Below are 21,519 nucleotides of genomic sequence, written 5' to 3'. Positions count from 1 at the left end.
ATCAAGGCAAACCTCAAGGCGATAATACTGATCCCAAAAACCCTGCCACAACACCAACTCCCTACTAGCTAAATATTCCCAAAAAGAATAGATTCTGTACTTGTTGCCAAATGCGTGGACATGTTCATGATGAGTGTGGCATTAAAGCCAAGGAAAATAGAGGTAACAATCCCAACACCACTAACTCGAATCGCCAAAACAACCAAGGTGGTAGCAATGTCCCAAATTGGCGGTCTCACGAGGGGATAATAATCCAGCACGTACACTGCAGGGTTCCCCACCAAGGAACTAGCAACAAGGCATTGGTACGAAATGGCCTAGATCCTCTTAGTGGTCAAGTCACTCAAGCACCCCCTCCTCGGTCAGTTTCCTTTGCCACCCCAGAAGAGATGTTTGATTGGTCATTTCTTACACCGCATCCCGCCCCTTGGCCAATGTCGCTCAGGTCACATTTGAGGTTGAATTTGGCCAATCTTCCGGAACGAAGAAGAAACAACGGCCTAAATGAGGTAGTGAACGTGTGGAAGTGTCTGCCCTCGTTTAGATTTGTCAGTTACTTGATGATCCTCCTCTGCCCTGTTAGCACATTCATCCCCAGTTTCTGCCCATTTCTGGTGTCCTTTTGGTCCCTTTTGCATGGCCCTTGATTGTGGGCTGACCACCCTTATTTTTTATATTTTTATGGGATTTTTACCAGCCTGGATGGTTTTTTCCCAGTTGGCCAGCTATAGATGTCCAGTCGGCCAGCTTATGCAGTTCTAGTTGGCCAGCTCTCCCCACCTATAAACCCTAAACCCTAAACCCTAAACCTTGACTACAGGCAGGTAGCAGCCCTGCAAGTGTAGCCGAGTAGAAGCCATGCGCAGCGATAGCCGGTCAGCTCTGCCAGCACAGCCTGTACGGCTGACGTGGAACATGCGGCTGACTGCAGAGGTGCTGCCACGTTGGAAAAGGTGGTTGGACTGCAGGCTATGCTGGATGGCGAGCCGGCGCACAGGTCAGTGGCAAATCCCCAAAAAGCAAGAGAAAAAGCTGCCGAGCAGCTAAACGCAAAGAGAGACGTCGAGCAACAAATCGCGAAGAGAGAGAAAGTTGCATGGAATCAACAACGCATTCGCCATGTAAATTTTTTTAAAAAAGAAAAAGAAAAAGAGAAAAGCACTCGTAGAAGTTTTTTTTTAAAAGGGGGGAAAAGCTTTGCTTTTCACCCCAAACTTGTATAAAAAGGGGGCCAAGGCTCTTGTATGACACACAAAAAATATGGGTGAAAGCTTCAAGAAGACTCCTCTACATGAAGCAAGGAGATTTCTTCTCGAAAAATGTACAAGGGCTACGCCGACTTCAAGTGATAAATAAATACTTGCGGGGGCGCCATGCTTTGGGGCCTATTGGTCTCTTGTGTAGGAGTGCTTTAGCTCCACTTATTTTTCTTCTTCTTCTCCAAGTTTATTATTCCAGTTCATAAAGAGTTTTAAGTGTGATTAAATTGTGCTCACCGCCCATCAAGTGTCTGAAGGCCGGTTTTAGATACTGAGGCCTATGCGTTGATTGCTCTCAGGCATATCATTTCGCACATTCGTTCTTGCACCACTGCAAAGGGTGCTTGGGATACCTTGGCGGCGGCGTATTCAGGTCGCAATGAGGCTTGTGTAGCTTACCTTTGGGGCAAGCTTGACCGCATGCTTGAAGATGACTCTATTGATCAGTACCTTATGCGTGTGAAAGACCTTCGAGAGCAGCTCATTAACATTGATGAGGTCTTGATAGATGGCTATCTTGTTCAGACAGTCTTGCGTAATTTGCCTGACTCTTATTAGACATTTGGCACCACTTTGTTGTTGTTGGCTAGCAGTCACCTAATGCGATCACTTTTGACAACCTTGTGACTCTCTTGCTTAGTGAAGAGCAATCACATTTCAACAGGAACAACATGATGTCTGCTGAGTCAGCAATAGCTTCTCCCTTTTGTGGGAATCGATCTGGGCCTAAACCTAGTCCATCGGATCCTCCCAAATCAGAGGACAAGCCTAAAAAGAAAAAGCACTGTAATTATTGCAATACCCGCTACAAGGGAAAACAGCATAAAAGGCATCTCAAGTAGACATCACATAAGAGCGCGCTGGCGGCATAGACAAGCATAAGTGACCATGACGCATCATCAACTGCATGTGGGCAAGTAAAACCCCCCTGAAATGCATGTGACAGACAATGCATACCAAGTACTGACTATAGAGCATAGTCATCACAAGCAACGGCATCAGAAGGTGATGAAGATGTAATGGTCAAGGCTGATACATGTGTAGCCAAATTGGCCTGATCTACACCTATGGAAGAAGATACCAGCTTCTTCTTTTTTTCACTCTCAATACGCTTCCTGCATTCCTCTATGGTGTGTCCATTGTTTTGATAGTATTGACATTGCTACTTTCTCACATGTGATGTTTACTGGGAGTGCCTTATACACACCTGGCCAGTGTTGGCTTGCCCTCATGGTTTTGACATGTCACATGTATATTACTTATTGTGGGATTATGCATCTTTACACTTGCCATACATGCCATTGATCATGGCATCATTGAGAGTTTATCCATCCTCTCATAGCATTGGTTGATGCCCACCCTGAGCCCCCACTTTTTCTCCCGATTTTCAGCTTTCCCCATTGCTGAATTTTTATTTTTATCAGCCCTACCATTGCTGATTTTTCCTCATCGGACCCTCCATTGATGAGTTTCTCTCTTGCAGCTTACATTGCATGTTTCACAGGCATGACTTTTGGATCCTATTGCCTTTACACATGCGTATAATGCTACACCTTCTTATGCTTATCATTGGTGCAGTTACAGAGCTATGCTTTGTTCTCTTGTTGTCATTGATGTGAATTACATGCAGTTTAGTTTGGCATTTGGATGCCTGCCTTCAGGGGGGTTATTATACGATGCCTCTTGATTTGACGCAGTTGATGTCCACATGATCTTTGACATGCATTTCAGGTGATGCGTTTATGTACTACTGTGCTCTACCATTAGCACTATGACATTGGGGTTTCTCATTTTCCCTGTCATATAGTGCTTGCTTTTCCCATTGGCATTGGAGTTCATCTTTGCCATCGTGATCTCTCTTGATCACTCTTATTGTGGAGCATAGTGCAGGGAAACATTCACAGCTTTATCACCTTGCTACCCGTTCACACCGTTCACTTGAGGGGGGTTTGTTGGTTATGTCCACCAAGCCACTCTTGGCCAGTTCAGGTGTGAACTTAGCTTACTCACGGCGGGCACTTTTTCCTTGTGGCTGGACACAGGTTTTTTTCCCGTGTGAACACACTCTTGTGTGTTGGGCACTTAGCCCTAGGCTTTCTAGTACTCATTTGTACTTTCATTTTATTATTATTGAGGACATCTTTTCTAGCACTCTCACAATTCTCTGTGCTTGAGCTTGTGTGTGTGTGTGCAGGCTAGCTACCCTCCTACCCAACAATATTTCTATAAATCATAGAGGCAACATAGAGGCGCTATATAACAATCCCTCAAGCTGCTATATACATGGTAATAGACAGTGCTATATACTGATATTTAGTGCTATATAGCACTTCCTCGGACCATTATACAACACTCCCTCAAGATGCTATATATACTGATATGAAGCATATATATACATTGCAATAGAGCACTGCCTCAGAGCGCCTATATGACTGATTCATGTAAAACAGACATGTAGTGCCATGTATTGCTCCCTCTCGGATATACATAGCTATTAATTATAGACAGTTCTATATAGTGCTCCCTCAAGGTACACATGGGTACGGCATCACCTACACCTTGGGCAAGACCTTAATTGGATTTTGTTTCTCATATTTGGCAAGAGATTGTGATAGCAAGAATAAAGTATTTGGTTACGCTTCTCACTTGGTTTTGCAATCACCTCCTAGACCTATTGTCACGGCGTGTGCATAGAAAACCTTATCCTATACATAACATCATGGCATAATACATATCATCTAACAATACATAATCATACTTTGAAACCATTGAAACAACAATATGAAAACCTACACAAAACACAGCATGAGGGGCTGAAGTTGGGCCAACCGCCCCGCCCCGCCCCCCCCCCCCCCCCCACGGGAGGTATCTTTATTACCAACAGAGTGTTCCACTACAAGAGAATGGGTGCCAGAGAGTAAACACTCTTTAGGATGGCATCAGATACATCCAGAATATGATGAAAACAAATCAAACAATTGCCTGAGACCTAAATCTCAGCCTTCCAAGAGTTCCTCGGGCACAACCATACTCTAGTACGTGATCACACCCTCTCTAGTAGTAGTGCTGTCCCGAATAACCAGCCATGAAAACCCTAACTCTGGCCACCCGAAGGTTCCATCCTGAGAACCACAGGCTTCACATAGGTTTAGATACTGTTTACCTTTGAATTTGTCTCGCAAAGAACCCCGCTGAATTGGACTGAACAGCACTGTTTTTTAGCCCACAAACATGCTGTCCAATTCACCCCAAGAGATGATATGGGTGCCCAGTTGTTTGCCTTGAACCCTGAGCCTTCAAAGCATCAAAAATTAGCCCAAAAACTTGCTGATCATTCAGAGCATCAAAACTCAGCCCGAAAACCTACTGTACAGCAGTCGACCAGCCCTGTATAGAGAAGCCAGAAGCGGTCGCCTGCTTCAAGGAAGAGAGAAATTGCTTTTATCTGAGAGCAACTATGGAGGCAAGCAGCCATAAATCAACGCATGGGAGGAGTCGACCAGCCCTTGGGAGGAGTTGTGCATGCCAAACTGACACCTGTGTGAAGTCCTAGGGTGTTCCACCTCCAAAAACAGTTGGAAAGGAGGCGCCTAGCTGCTTTTGGCCTCCCCCCTCCCAGACTAGCAACTCGTGGAGCTATTATTGCTTGGTGGGCTGCCCACTTTGAGTAATGGCCAAGTTTATACTAAAAATTGATCCTCTTGATGTGAACACTTTATAAACTGACCACCCAAACTTAAGTATATGTGAACACTTTATAATTTGTCCGCCCAAATTTAAGTGTATGTGAACACCTGCACTCATAAACCTTAGTATAAAAAAATATAAGCTATAAATTGAGTTTGGGGTCACTTACCATCCGCAAAACACATAAGACCACCACCTGAGTCCCAAACAAGTGTGCACACACGCGTCCACAGGGTTTCCAGGTGTCCCTGGAGCCCATGGACAATCACAAGCAGAAATACTAGGCATTGTCCAGGCAGCCAAGAAAAGTCATTCATGCATGTAAAAACGCACACAAGTGCTTTATGCATAATATTCTAGATTCCATCTCCCAACTTATTCATCTTGTACCGAACTCGTCTCGAACACCGCCCATACGAGTATACAGAATGCTCACCAGGGTGTCCACCCTTCCATGAGACTTCAGTAGCATGCCAAGAACTGTCACCAGGGTATCTACCCTTCCATGAAGCCCTTCCACATGTACTGAGCCATGCTAGGATCTCACACCAGGATATCAATCCTTCCATGGAGCCCTTCCACATGTAACAAATCATGCCAGGAGATCACACCAAGATCTCAATCCTTCTATGTAGTCCTTCCACATGTAACAAACCATGCTAGGAGCTCACACTAGGATCTAAATCCTTCCACATGTAGTTAGAAATATGAAATTCTCCCCGGCTTCTAATCAGTTTTTGTCGGCAACTGAAAAGTGGCCAAATAAACCTGTAGAAGATCCGGATAATCCTTGAAGTAGTCTTCATCTACCCATTTCGCATCTAGAGGAGGGTAGTTCTTAAACTTCACAAGCAACCTACGAATAAGCTTGCCACCAATAGCTCTCCATTCCTTTTGAAACACAATGTGTTCCGGAGCACTTCTTCAAGCTCATCAATTTTGGGTTGGTCCTCAATAACCGGTTCAAGCGGCTCAAGACCCACATATTTCTTGAGGAGGCTAACATGAAAAGCATTATGCATGCGACAGTGCTCAAGCAAAGCAAGCCTGAAAGCCACCTTATTAATCCGTTCCAACACTTGGAATGGCCCATAGTACCTGGGAGACAACTTTGGGCACTTGCCTTCCTTGCCAGGTTGCTTCCGAAGGCGTGCCTTCTCAAACTTGAGAAGCACCCAATCACCCTCTTTGAAATCCACTTGTTTGCAATGTTTATCTGTAGCTTTCTTATGCTTTTCCTGAGTTCTTTGTATGGCTGTCTGTACCTATGTGAAAGTTGTATCCAGATCTCTAACATACTCATTTGCAACAAAGATTTCATCCTTGTGTGCGAAGGATAAGTGGAAGCACCACCTTGCCATAAACAATCTCAAAGGGTGCTTTCCCAATGGAGGTGTGCACCATATGTTAGAATTGTGCATCTCAGTGTTTTGGGGCTTTACTATTTATTTGGGATTTTATTAGATTTTTCTCCTATTTATTTGTCCAGGGCCAGTTGGCCAGCCCTAGTAGAGGCAGTCGGCCAGCTTCCTCCTACACTGTATAAGGAGTTCCCCATTATTCACTCTTTCATCCATTTCCCTTGTACATAGTTCAACACTGAGTTGCTAGCCATTGCCATTGTAAAGCTTTACTGCTGCTGTTATAAAAGGTGATCTTGTCAAACTCTCTCAATCTCCTTTGCACTCTCTGATATGTTTACTGTTTATGCTTTCGCATGTGCTATCTCCTTCATGGTATCATACGCTTAGGTCCAGCCTGCTCCAAAACTCTGCAAATCTGCCCGCCTTTCTCTCTTTTTGTTGTGCATTTTTCTCCATCTCTCTCGCGGCTGCAGATCTGTGACAACAAGTGGCCGCGTTTACCAACAGTGCGGCGTTTTCAGGTCCAGCCAGCCTGCTATTTGCTCTGTCGGCTAGTTTTGGTGGCTGCATTTTCTCCTACAGAGGCAATCCGACCAGTTTACGTGGCTACATTTTCTTCTACAGAGGCAAAAGGTGGAGTTGTGGCTATGTTTTCTTCTACAACATCTGTTGGTGGTGCATTTATTGCTCGTGGTGCTGCCAGACAAGTGGCTCTACACTGTCTTCTTCCTCCACAAGTCCTTGCCCTTCCGGTAGGAGGCTCGCGGTGGATCTTGGACTGTTTTGCTGCTGTCCCGCCTCTTTCTCTCTACGGTTTGAGAGGGGGGTAATTGTTCCTGGTGCCTTGATTCATTGGAAAGCACTTGAGAGAAGTGTTTGAGAGCTGAGATTTGTTCTTTGCTGTTGTGGATATGGCTTCCCCTTGTACGAACAAGGATGACAAGTTGAAAGGACCCAACTATGCTCATTGGAAGCTTCAGATGCAGATTCGGTTCATCCACAAGGGTTTGTGGGACATTGTTTAGGGCACTAAAAGGAAGCCCGAGCGTCCTCAAAACTCTAGGCGATGGTGTCACCATTTGGCCACTCAATTGGTCCACCCGTGCTTTCTTATCATGTATGTACATTGGACTGGTGTCCATGGCAGTTGTATATGCCGGGGATTGATTGCACTCATGTGATACTATGGACTTGGCTTTTCGTTGGCGACTTGTGCCTGCGTGTACATGCCTGTAAATGCTTGGTGGATTGGTGTTCCATTGGGTCTCGTACCTCGTGTACTTGCCTAGAGCACGTCTATTTTGGTATAGTCTCACACATGAACATGGATTGTCCATACCATTGCATAGCATCTTTATGTGCTTGCTTGTAATTGAAATTGCATGATGTTTTCATGCTTGCTTGATCAATGTGTAGTTTCGGGTAAGGGGACGCCCGCCCGCGAACCGTGCGTGTGAAATTGTCTACTGACATGGCTATGTGGCATGTGATAGGTGGTAAGTATTGGTCATAAATCTAGCCTTAGGAGTTAGCACTAATTTATAAGTGAGTGTGTACACACTTTATTAAGTTTTGGTGGGCGACCAAAACTCACTTATAAATTATGACCAGCTCGGTGTTCACACACTGATTTCCTGAGGTGGATATAACCCAATGCCCACCGCCCAGACCTTATCCCATTTGTACAAAGGGAGTAACCAGCCATGTGTCCACTCTAGCTTGCTCCACAAAGCACCTGCCTGCCACCTACACTACTCCACAACTCACCACCTCACTCCTCCTCCTCTCTCTAGAGATTGGCGCCTCCTTCATGAGGGCTGTTGGGCTGCATTTTTTGCACTTTCTACTTCCCAACTCCATTTCCAAGCTTGCTAAGGTGTTTCTCAAGCTTCCAAGAGTGTTTCTGGATGTTAATCACTCTCCTACACACTCCTAATGACTGAAATTCAGCAAAATAGCTCTCTTTATTGCTGTAATTTTTGGTCTTTTTGCTGAAAACCCTAATTTCAGCCCTCCTTTCTCAAGTTGAACCATAGGGGAAGCTTTCCCAAGGTTCCTTTCATGCTCTTGAAGTCTTTTGTCTCACGAAGAAATGCAAAAAATCAAAGATCTCTTCACTCCAAGGACTTCCATCACAAAGACTTCCACTGTCATCGACTCTACCTGTAATTGGAAAGCTTTAATGCTTAAATATGGAAGCAAGTAGCAGAAGAGATGAACCGGATTACAAGATCACATACCCTGTGTAGTGTTCTCTTGTCCCACATGCTCTCTTTTGCTACCATGTGTTGGTGGAACAATAGAGAGCAGATGGTAGGAAACATGGGCACTTGAGAGGGTAGTGTGGATTGCAAGTCTACAACAACAATCACTTGTTTGCAATACTGTATTCATATGCATTGGTACGAAAATCTGGTCAGAAATGCCCTTGACACTATGTACTTGATTCTCCCAAGATCAATATACTTTATTTTAGGGAGGGATCGGCCGTTCTGGCTCCTTTTGTGTCTCTTGTCAATTCAGCAATTTACTTCTTGTATTTGAGCAAGTGTCCATCAAATCTTAGTGTATTTAAGTGTATTGATTAGCATTGTGTTCAACCAAGTTACATTGGTATCAGAGCATACAGTTTTCTTTCACTTCTATCGTGAGAGAGGATCACCGCCCCGTGAACACTAGCTACCTCTACACTTAGAACATTATGGACAGCCATACAATGAATGTTGGAGATGCTAATACAAGAGGTAGGGACAATGAAATGCATGCCTCCAATGCTTTACAGGATGAGCAAACTCATGTGGTGCACAATAGGGAACATGAATATGTGGGACAGCCGTCCCGTGGCAAAGAGAAGATGCAAGAAGAAGAGTCCATAGTCTTGAGGGCTGAACTTACTCGTATGCAGGCTCTTCTCCATGCACAATAAGAAGAATTGAACCTCTACCGCCGCCATGAGGATCCATTCATACATGACCGTTTGAAGGCCAAGAAAGTTGAATCTTATATGGATCATGCAATGACAATGATTGCTCAAGAGTTGCACATGCAACTGAGGGATGCGCAGCACGTGCACACTTGGCTCGCACCAATGTTGCCTATGCAGAAAAGGCAACCATCCCACATGTCTTGGAATCCCCACAGGTGCCCAAACAAGAACTTATGTCTAAGAGGATGAATATCCATGCTATGGGAGAGGAACAATCAGTGACTTCATGCCATGCAGGAATACCTTATGTAGCCCGTGAAGGATACAATGTCTATGGCAGTGGTCAAAATGTATGTCAAATGCCATTGTTAGCTGAAAATGTGCATGCACAACACTTGCAACATGGGCTGCAATTTTCTGTTGGTGCAGGTATTCCACATCTCTCTCATGCTACTCATGCTTTCGAGTGCGCTCGTGAGGGAGAAGCTATGGCTGAAAATGTATCAATGCATGTTGAGGGGCCAGCCATGCCTCATACTTACAGGGCACATGTATCTACGCCTTATGCATCACCTTTTGGTCCTAAATTGATGCCAGTCTTAGGGGCTGTCCCAATGGACAAACATGGGGAAAAACATGTTGAGATGCAGGCACATAAAAGTCTCGTGACTTCAAAGCCAGAGACAAAACTGTGAAGTTTGACATATATCATGGGGAATATGATGCATCAAAGGTACTTGCTTTTATTGCCCAGTTTGATATTGCTTTCAGTGATGAGAATTTCACTCAAAAATCCATGATCCGGCATGTAAGCATGTTCATGAAAGGCACTGCCGCCCATTGGTGGCTCACCGGAGAAGCACTCACCAAATCCTGTTAGATCATGGGAAGAGTTCAAGGAGAGGTTTTATGCTTAATTGTTGTCTCCCAATGCATTGAATGAGATAACAATGAAGTGGGATTGGGTGAAGAAAAATGAGGGGGAATCGGTAAATGCATATGTACAAAAGTTTTGGAAAGAAATTTTGGAGGTGTCTCCATTTATGCATGTCACCGAGGCGGAAAGGAAGAGAAGGTTTTAATCGGGATTGCAACCCATATACAAAGCGGGACTACAAATATATCTTGGTCATACCTTACACTAACTAATCGTAGCCCCATCGCCACACCGGGCAATTGGAACTCAAATTGAGCAGATCCAATAAGGCTAAACCCTCATTTCAAGGCAAAGAGAGGGCTGTCCAAAACCTACAAAATAATGGACAGCCACCTAAAAAGGACCAAAACCAAGATAAAAATGGTCCAAAGGCTGAAAATAACACTAGCAAGAAGCGTCCCTTCAAACTGAGAGACTATGGTCTCACTTCAGAGCAGAAAAAGCCATATATGAGTGAGGGGAAATGCTTTACTTGTGGTAGCTCGGAGCATATTGCAAAGGCATGCCCAAACAAGAAGCCTGATAATGCAAATGCATCAAAACCTAATGTGCAGGGCAACAGTTCACATGATAGCAAAGACATGATTGTATGTAAGGCTGAAATTCTTGCAAGAGCACAATGATTGTTTTGCTGATGAGTTTCCAAATGAGTTGCCACCCATACGACCAAAAGATAATCGCATTGATCTCATGTGCTCGGTAGCTCACCACCTAGTAGGTTGGCCTATTGTGTAAGTGCATCTCAAAAAGAGAAGAAGAGCATGAAGCAGGTGAATGAGCTTCTTGAGAAGGGTTTGGTTCAGCCAAGCTGTTCCCCATATTGTTCACCCGTCCTCTTGGTTAAAAAGAAGGATGGATCCTTTCGTATGTGTGTGGATTATAGAGCTTTGACTAAGCTACCATCAAGAATCGGTTTTCGATTCCATGCATAGACGACATCCTTGACAAGTTGGATTGGATCGGCATGCTTTAGCCAAATTGATCTCACGAGTGGATATCATCAAGTGCGTATAGTGTCTGAAGATGTACACAAAATCGCTTTCAGGACAACATTTGGGCTTTATGAGTATCTTGTTATGCCTTTTAGTCTTACAAATGCCCCGGTTACATTCAATAGAATGATGGATCGCATATTCCGTATTAAAAGACTAAGGTCATGCAAAAGGGTAGGAGAAGGGTGTGTCTTCAAAAGCTTGATAATAGTGTTCATAAACATTAATAGTGTTAATTAACACTAACGATGTAACTAATCCAGCAAAGGGGAGCCATTTGAGAGTGTTTCTAAACACTAAGAGTGTGCTTAAATACTAATGGCGAATCTAATCACCAAGGCAAGTGTCATTAGACGCTAAAAATGTATCCTTAAGCACTAATAGTGTTGCTAAACACTAACGGTGATCTTAATCACCAAAGAAAGTGTTCTTTGACACTAATGAAGCTCATCTCCATCAGAATTAGTGGTTGGGCACAAACCCTAAGTGCTAAAACATAAGCTTATCATCTTAATCTCTTTCAATTTCATATTGGGTATGACTAGTTTTATGTTTGCATGAACTTCCGGCTAGGGGACCTTGGAACTCTTTTCCTTGGTACCCGAGACAAAACCTAACCAAATTGCTAGTTGGATCGCATCACTACAGCGGTTGGCTAACCCATGGGACTGGATGGGGTTAGGCTGGACTGATGGATCCGTAAATCGAGACTCAAATCCTGTTATTACGATAGATGAAGTAAATCCCGGATAGTAATTGTTCTATGGATAGGAATCAACGGCTGTGCCTCTTGATGGGGAAAAAAGCGTTGATCCCAATGATCCAAGTACAAGTTTCTTCCTTGATCTGACCGAGTACCTTTATAGGTGCAGTCGGATCAGTTTGTTCGGTAATGGTCTTGACTACATTAGAGTAAAGAGTTATCCTGGTGGAATCGCCCGTGCTTTTCGGGTAAAGGAAGTTTTTTCGGGTTTGGTTTTGGATAAACCGACGGATTAGTCTCAACAGCTCCCAAGCTCGCAGGATGATCAAGGCAAATCTGTCCTCCCTGCAACATCCTTGGCTTGATTAAGGGTTGTTGCACTCTCATAAGCCATTCTCTTTCTACTTAAGCCAAAACATCACAAATTTTCTGGTTTTCTTCTTCATAAATCAGCCCATTACACTCTTGTAATCCCCCTTCAATACCCAATGTCAAAGGAAAACACCTAAATTAAGAAGTTCTCAGGAGAGGGCTTTCACACTTGGCAAGTTCTTGTCAAGTACAAGATGATGTCCAAAGGTTTTTGGCCATTCATCTCTGGCACTAAGGTTATTGATCGAACTAAGGCTAAAGATATTGAAGATGATGAGAGGGCACAAGCCATCATCATGCTCCATCTTGATGAGGCTCTTATTCACCATGTATGTGGACCAGCTTCCAACTGCAAAGGAGAAATGGGATGAACTTGACAAGCTCTATGGAGCTCGTGGTAAGAATTCCAAGATCTCACTTAAAATTGATTTTTTCAGCTTGGAGCTCAAAGAGGGAGACAACATTGGAGCCTTTATCTCTCATTTGAAGGGCCTTATGGCTCAACTTGCATCAGTGAATGCGAGAATGGATGAAGATGATGCAGTGGGGGCTGTTTTGTTAAAAGCAAAAGGTGTACCCCACCTTAGTCACCACCCTGAAGAACATACCTAATCCCACCCTTGAAGAACATACCTAATACCACCCTTGAAGGAGTCATTCAATCTTGTCTTGATGAAGAAAAGAGGTCAAGATGGAGCATGATGATTGTTCACAGCAGTCAAGAAGGTGTACCCCACCTTAGTCACCACCCTGAAGAACATACCTAATCCCACCCTTGAAGGAGTCATTCAATCTTGTCTTGATGAAGAAAAGAGGTCAAGATGGAGCATGATCATGGCTTGTGCCCTCTCATCGTCTTCAATATCTTCAGCCTTAGTTCAATAAAAAACCTTAGCGTCGGAGATGAATGGCCAAAAACCTTTGGACATCATCTTGTACTTGACAAGAACTTGCCAAGTGTGGAAGCCCTCTCCTGAGAACTTAGTTTGGGTGTTTTCCTTTGACATTGGGTATTGAAGGGGGATTACAAGAGTGTAAGGGGCTGATTTATGAAGAAGAAAACCAAAAAATTTGCCATGTCTTGGCTTGCTTCCAACTAGGAAGATGAAGCACATCATCGAGTGCTCAGGAACGTATAGTCAATTGAAGGTTTTCTCCTCTCTCAGCCGCGCCATTGTGTTCTGATGAAGAGTTCTACAGCACTGGAGTTCGTACAGCTATACGCCTACTTTGTGCAACTATAAGCCACATTAGCTTAGGGCTTTTGAAGCCCTAAGCCTTAAGGTTCTACAGCCAAGAAATCAGCCTCAATGGCTGCTCATCGTTCGTGTTAGAAGCAAAAGACCAGGCTGCTCCTGTTTTTTCCATGAAAGCTTCTTCAAAAGCTTGATAATAGTGTTCATCATAAACACTAATAGTGTTAATTAACACTAACAATATAACTAATCCAGTAGTAAAGAGGAGCATTTCAGAGTGTTTCTAAATACAAAGAGTGTTCTTAAACACTAATGGTGAATCTAATCACCAATGCAAGTGTCATTAGATGCTAAAAATGTGCCCTTAAGCACTAATAGTGTTGCTAAACACTAACGGTGATCTTAATCACCAAAGAAAGTGTTCTTTGATACTAATGAAGCTCATCTCCATTAGAATTAGTGTTTGGACACAAACCCTAGGTGCTAAAACATAAGCTTGTCATCGTAATCTCTTTTTATGCAACATCCTTGGCTTGATTAAGGGTTGTTGCACTCTCATAAGCCATTCTCTTTCTACTTAAGCCAAAACATCACAAATTTTCTGGTTTTCTTCTTCATAAATCAGCCCATTACACTCTTGTAATCCCCCTTCAATACCCAATGTCAAAGGAAAACACCTAAATTAAGAAGTTCTCAGGAGAGGGCTTTCACACTTGGCAAGTTCTTGTCAAGTACAAGATGATGTCCAAAGGTTTTTGGCCATTCATCTCTGGCACTAAGGTTATTGATCGAACTAAGGCTGAAGATATTGAAGATGATGAGAGGGCACAAGCCATCATCATGCTCCATCTTGATGAGGCTCTTATTCACCATGTATGTGGACTAGCTAAAGGAGAAATGGGATGAGCTTGACAAGCTCTATGGAGCTCGTGGTAAGAATTCCAAGATCTCACTTAAAATTGATTTTTTCAACTTGGAGCTCAAAGAGGGAGACAACATTGGAGCCTTTATCTCTCATTTGAAGGGCCTTATGGCTCAACTTGCATCAGTGAATGCGAGAATGGATGAAGATGATGCAGTGGTTGGTGATGAAGGTGTACCCCACCTTAGTCACCACCCTGAAGAACATACATAATCCCACCCTTGAAGGAGTCATTCAATCGTGTCTTGATGAAGAAAAGAGGTCAAGATGGAGCATGATGATTGTTAACAACAGTCAAGAAGGTGTACCCCACCTTAGTCACCACCCTGAAGAACATACCCAATCCCACCCTTGAAGGAGTCATTCAATCTTGTCTTGATGAAGAAAAGAGGTCAAGATGGAGCATAATGTTGGCCTGTGCCGTCTCATCGTCTTCAATATCTTCAGCCTTAGTTCGATAAATAACCTTAGCGCCGAAGATGAATGGCCAAAAACCTTTGGACATCATCTTGTACGTGACAAGAACTTGCCAAGTGTGGAAGCCCTCTTCTGAGAACTTCTAATTTGGGTCTTTTCCTTTGACATTGGGTATTGAGGGGGATTACAAGAGTGTAATGGGCTAATTTATGAAGAAGAAAACCACAAAATTTGCCATGTCTTGGCTTGCTTCCAACTAGGAAGATGAAGCACATCACCGAGCGCTCAGGAACTTACAATCAATTGAAGGTTTTCTCCTCTCTCAGTTGCGCCATTGTGTTTTGAGCAGGCCGGTGCAAAGTTCTGCAGCGCTAGAGTTCATACAGCTATACGCCTACTGTGTGCAACTATAAGCCACATTAGCTTAGGGATTTCGAAGCCCTAAGCCTCAAGGTTCTACAGAGCCTCAGCTGGAATGTGTTTGCCAATCAAGTTTTGAAACAAGATATGTGGTCATGGATACACCCGCATGAGAGAGGATTTACATATGCCTCTCAACAGTACATGGGTTCAAAAACTTGATAATAGTGTTCATAAACACTAATAATGTTAATTAATGCTAACGATATAACTAATCCAGCAAAGGGGAGCCATTTCAGAGTGTTTCTAAACACTAAGAGTGTTCTTCAACACTAATGGTGAATCTAATTACCAATGCAAGTGTCATTAGATGCTAAAAATGTATCCTTAAGCACTAATAGTGTTGCTAAACACTAACAGTGATCTTAATCACCAAAGAAAGTGTTCTTTGACACTAATGAAGCTCATCTCCATCAGAATTAGTGGTTGGGCACAAACCCTAAGTGCTAAAACATAAGCTTATCATGTTAATCTCTTTTTATGCAACATCCTTGGCTTGATTAAGGGTTGTTGCACTCTAGCCATTCTCTTTCTCTTTTTTTTTTTCCGAGAAAAGATCCTTTCATTAGTTTAAAAAAACCCGCCCACTAGGCTACAAAAAAACCTCTCTTGCTCATAAGAAGGCAGAGCAGAGATCCAATCAAGGCAGCTAGGGAGACTCTCCCTAGGTGCAAAGAGGGTACATAGATCAGTACAAAAAACTGAGAGCTATATCATATAATAGGAGGGGGGAAAAGCCAAATAGGTGGCCTGTAATGCCAGCAGGGGACTCTCGCGTGTAGCGTATAGAAGGGGCCACTGCGCCAAGTGGTGTGGAAGGCCTGGCACCGCAAGATCGCCGCATCCGCCTCGGATGTGGTCATACTGTCCGCACAGGGTGTGGATCAGCTCCTGCCAAATCCCCCAAACAGTCTCTGCTGGTGGCTCTAGTCTCCCCTTAAAGGCCCTGAAACACTGGGCTCTCCAGGTGAACCAGATGGTGAGGCTGCTGAGGAGCTCCCATTGTAGATCCCTCTCCTATGTCCAAACGACAGACGAGAAGTCCGGTGAAGGAACAAGGCGAGGCTGGCCCCTAATGAATCTGTTAGCCTGGGTGTCTTGCTTCATCTTGTATCCCAGAGCAGGCCCTGACGATGTCGACCAAGTAGCGGCACCCCACGTATACATGCCCTCTGGAGAGAGGGGGACCAAAATGCGCAGCATCCTCAGCCAAATCTACTGCGCCTATGGACAGTCCCATAGGCAGTGTCTCTGTGTCTCCAACCACCGGAAGACCACTGTAGACAAGCCAGGTGCCAACTGCAGAGCTCATATGGGCAACCAGCCCACCACTGAAAAGTCGAGATCCTGCGTGCTTGTCGACTAGCCCAGAGCCTGGTCCAAAAATCCTCCAGGAACTCTTGTGAGAGTCCCTGCAAACCGCCAATGCTCCACTGTGGGCGGCTGGAGAGACCATCCTCCTCGTAGAGAATATGCCTCCCCAACCGAACAGTGTACTGGACAAAGGTAATCTCTGTGGCCCCGGGGGACGCATAAGGATCATGCCACTCGTACTCGCCAGGGTCCCATTGGAGCCGGGCCAAAGGGCGCGCATCATATGCCCAAATGTGCCAATCAGAGTCCACATCTGCAGGGTCTGGATCAATATGCCACTTCCGGGAAGCGGCGGCCACTACCCGTATCCTCTAAAAGATGCACTCTGTAACCAAAGGCGACTCCGCCTCCACTCTCTGAAGTCTGCTCTCATCCTGGATCTCATAGTAGAGGCATCTACCATCCTCAGTGCAAGCTCTGACAGCAATCAAGATCTCCAACTGTGTAAAGGCTCCCATCCATCGTGGGGCCGCTAGCTCGAAAGGCATGAACCACTCCTCAGTGAGTGCCTCCTGAATGTCATCCCGCATAATCAGCCCCCCTCTGAAGTGACTCAGCCTCTCCACCTGGACCTCCTCTGGGAGACTGCAAAAGGCCTACCAGTCTCCAAAACTGCGTGTTGGGCTTGTTGCGCCAATGGTCCCTAGGCTAGATGAGGCCGAGAGCCCAGCATATGACCTTGCTCAGTGCGTACCGCCCGCAGGGCTCCATATGAGCGGTTGTCTGGCCCGCTCCTCATCACAAGTAGGAGGTCTCTGAGAAAGTCCTCTACTGAGGCCTATCCTCCTTATCTCTATGAAGATCCATCGTATCTCTGGTGCCCAAGTGCCCCCTGCTAGAGGAGCCCTAGCCTGCAGAGCAGTCGCTGAAAAAGAAGCTCCTTTCAAGGCTCAGCGCGCTGGAAGCAGCCCCCAAACAATAAGCTTCCCCAATAAGGCTCTACTCTGATCAACTGGATCTATAATGCCCAAGCCTCCTTGGGCCAGTGGAAGAGTAATAACTGCCCAAGCAACCTTAGCCCGGGCTGGCTGACCGTCCTGCCCAGACCAAAGAAAGTTCTTGATCAGCCTCTGTACTACCTGGCTGATGCAAGAGCTCGAGAAGATCCATCAACACGTAATCTACCACATGGTCGCTAGAAGCACCTGATTTGTCACCACCACCCTCCCAGCCAAGGATAGCCGAGCTGTACTCCAATATAAAATCTTCTTCCGAATACTCAGAAGAAGCGGGGCGATCTGCTGCTCAGGTGACAGATCAAGTCCAATCTGGCATCCCAAATACCGCACTGCTGTGCCAGGAGGAATCCATCTAAAACTCGGGTCTGGGCTCCATGCCGGAGTGGGAGCGCTACTGATCCAAAAGGCCACTGTCTTGCGCCAATTGATCAATGCTCTTGAAGCTGTCCCAAAAACCTGTAGCGACTGCTCTGCCCTCTGAAGATTGGCTTCCTGGCCATGCAAAAATAATCCCGTGTCATTAGCAAACTCAGAATCGAGCAGGTCCTCTCCCCGGACTGGGAGCTAGAGTCCTCTCAAACCAACCTCCTCTGCTGTGTCAGATACATACTCATGGCCTCAGCAAAGAAGAGAAAAAGAAACGGGGCGAGAGGGCATCCCTGAGACGGACTGATCTGGTCAACTCAAAACTCGGCCCCCGTCCTCCTGCCCATTAGCACCTGGCTACGGGCTGTGGAATATAGAGCCGCCACCCCTCGAATCCAGACTGACTCAAAACCCAGGAAAAGTATAGTTCCCTCTAGGAAACCCCAATCGACTCTATCGTATGCCTTCTCAAAGTCGAGAAGCATAACGACCAGGTCCTCGCCGAGAAATCTAGCTCGAGCCGTCGCCTCCCAGAAGGTGAAAATGTTGTCAAGGATACTATGCTCCTTGATGAATCCTTTTTGGGTAGCATGAATCAACTCCCCAAGGAAGGGCTGGATCCTCAAACTCAAGGCCTTGGCCAGGACCTTGTAGACAGTATTGAGGATCGTAATAGGTCTCCACTGCCGAATATCATCAGACACTCCCTCCCCCTTGGGGATAAGAAAGATCAAGCCCTCTGAAAAGCTCTGTGGCATCACCCCAGTGTCCAAAACATACTGAAAGCCCCTGCGGAGGCCTGGCCCCAAAATGTCCCAATAACGCATAAAAAAGGATGCCGTCAAACCGTCCTCCCCAGGGCAACTATGGCGCTAAAGGACCCTCAAAGCCTCAACTAGCTCATCCTCTGAAAGAGGCTCACCCACAACTGTGCGCATATGATCTGTGACCCTCCTCTGTACATGGGCCCACACAGTCTGTCTGCAAGCATCACGTGCCTCCATGGCTGGCTCCGCTGAGAGCAGGTCTCTATAGAACTCAGTGGCAATGGCTCTAATCTCCCCGGGCTCAGTGGGGCTAACGAGCCATCCTGTCTCCTGAGCTCGCGTACACCTGCTTGAGCATGGCGGCTAACGAGCCGTCCTGTCTCCTGAGCTTGCGTACACCTGCTCGAGCATGGCGGCGGGGTTCGGTAATCTCAAAGAACTCCCAGTCACTCTCTCACCAAGCTGCATCCACTATGAGGCCTGGCAATGATAGTAGGACTCATGTCTCTGCTCCTCTACCTCTCTAACCTCCTGGCGTGCCTGGCTTAGCTGGGATGCCGCCCACTCACATGTAGGCTACTGCTCCTGAAGGCGCTGGAGCGAAGCAAGGCTGCGCCTCAAGCGGCGCTCCCGCTCTCGTGTCTCTCCCAGCCGTGTCAAGGCTACAGCGTGGAAAAAAGAGCTGAGCTCAATGAGTCCCTACTCATCATGCATCCTCAGAATAACATACTGTGCTCTACCCAACACAATGACCCCGCGATCCACAATGGCCTACCGCCATGCATCTACAATGACCATACATACTCCTCCCTGCCCACCCAAGGGGCCAAACCTTGCAGACCAAAATGTGTCCCATCTGCCAGGCATCACGGATCCATATCTCCGAATCCTACTCTCACTCAAATGGTGCTCCTGCATCATTAGAATATCAATACTGCCCCCAATCAGGCATCTCTGAAGCTCCTGCCTCAAGCATCCACGATAGCGTACATAGTGTGCGCCGCCAAGGCCCTGTACATTCCATGAGATGATCCTCATGGATGACCTGCTGAGGTGGAGGCTGTCTCAGCCATACGGCAGGCCTTCGTCGCAAGCGGCTTGGATGGAGAATAGTCCCCATCCGAGCGGCTACAAATTTGAGCACCAGGGTACTGCCAGGGCCTCCCGGGGAGCTAAGGCGAGCGGAGGGGGAGGGGGGGGAGAAGGGGGTGGGGAAGGAGCCGCTGACAAAATCGGAGTGGGAACACGAGGAGGCAAAGGCGGAAGCGGGGGGGACGGGGGCGAAGGAGGGGGTGCCGACAGCTCCAGATCCTCAGGCTACGCTAGGGTCTCCTCTTGGAGGGGAGCAAAATTGTTCCTCACTGGAACCCAGTGATACTCCATCGGCCTTTGGGCCTGCTCTGCTGTGGCTGTCTCCCTCTACGGCGCCCCTATCTAGGCTTCCAATCTGAGGTCTCCGTGGGCTGAGCAGGTGTCCCGGAGGCTGCCTGTCGAGCCGCATCTGTGGGCGGGCCATCGCGGGCCTGCCTACTGTGGTGAAGGTTGGGGTCTCCTGCGAGGGCAAGCCTTGGCCAGGTGACCGACCTGCCTGCATATAAAGCACTGGTTCAGGAGCCCTGAGAACTCCACTCTCTGATCAATCCATCCCCCCATCCTACGTAGCTGAATGACCTTCGGAAGGGAGGAGATGTTAGGAACCAAAACCCTGACTGAAGGTAGGCCAGCTGCTCTAGCCACCACTGAAGCTGCTGTGGGGCCAGTCTCAAGCATCGAGCCCACCAATGCCCCTATCCTAGAAAGGAGCGGAAGGTGCTCGCGGCGGAGTCTAGGGAAGCAAATTGTGACATGAAAAAGGTGCTCTCCCTGCTCGGCCGCGCTGCTGGGTCAAAGCCATGCTGCCAAGGTCTGAAGACGGCCCGAGCGCCCCTGATGTCCAGGGGACTCATGGCTAGGACCTGGGCCATGCTCTAGGCTGTCTCGAACTCGATCTGGTAGTTCCTGCGGCCCAGTAGCTGAACGTCCAGGATCTTGCCCACATCTGCGAGAAGGTAGGCCTAGAGAAGATCCCGGATCTCCCCTTTGCGGGAGTGCCAACTATATGGCAGATGGTGGAATGTGCCTGGAGGCGTTCCACCTCTGCACGGCAAGGCTCGCTTCCTCTTCTAGCGAAAGAGAAATCCTGATGGTCAGGGGGCGGGGGGGCTGCGGAAGAGTCCCTCTGAGGTGGGGCGGGAGGAGCCTCCATTAGTGTCTGAAGCTTTGTCGAAGGCGAAGCGTAAATGAAAAACCCTGCAGGAACCGAGTTGCACAAACGTCGGAGCGAGGAACGGCGGAGGAGGGGGAGAACAAAGGGGGGCGAAACGTCGGAGCGAGGAACAAAGGGGGAGGGGGAGAACAAAGGGGGGCGAAACGTCGGAGCGAGGACCGGCGGAGGAGGGGGAGAACAAAGGGGTCGAAAAGAAAAAGAGGGGAGGGGATTACAAATACAGGCGGCAAGGGCAGGGGGGGCAGAAGAGAGACGGAGCAAGGGAGGGCTGGCACGAATAAAGAGAGCAGTGGAGGGGGGGCTGGCATGAACGAGTAGAAGCAGGGGGGAGGGGGGGCGCGATAGAGCACAGGCGGGGAGGGGATGGCGCGAATGAGTACTGGCGAGGGGGCACAGGCGATAGAGAGCAGATGCGGGGGGGTGCTAAAGAGTAGAGGCGGGGAAGAGGCGAGGGCAGATAGGAGGCAGGGAAGGGGTGAGCGTACAGGCTGCAGCGCGAGCAGGAGGGAGCGGAAGAACCACCTTAGTCACCACCTTGAAGAACATACCTAATCCCACCCTTGAAGGAGTCATTCAATCTTGTCTTGATGAA

General features: G+C 46.8%; 1 pseudogene; it reads right to left on the bottom strand.

The window, feature by feature from the left end:
• LOC147629128 (uncharacterized) overlaps positions 1-17,242 on the bottom strand; it is a 28,647-nt pseudogene extending 11,405 nt beyond the window's left edge.
• Positions 17,243-21,519: the final 4,277 nt, after the last annotated feature.

This window comes from Cibotium barometz, chromosome 18 (assembly GCF_041138505.1).
Source record: "Cibotium barometz isolate CiBa-2024 chromosome 18, ASM4113850v1, whole genome shotgun sequence".
NCBI lineage: Eukaryota > Viridiplantae > Streptophyta > Polypodiopsida > Cyatheales > Cibotiaceae > Cibotium > Cibotium barometz.
Note: the sequence above shows the minus strand (reverse complement) of the source record. Positions and strands in the feature narration are given on the sequence as shown.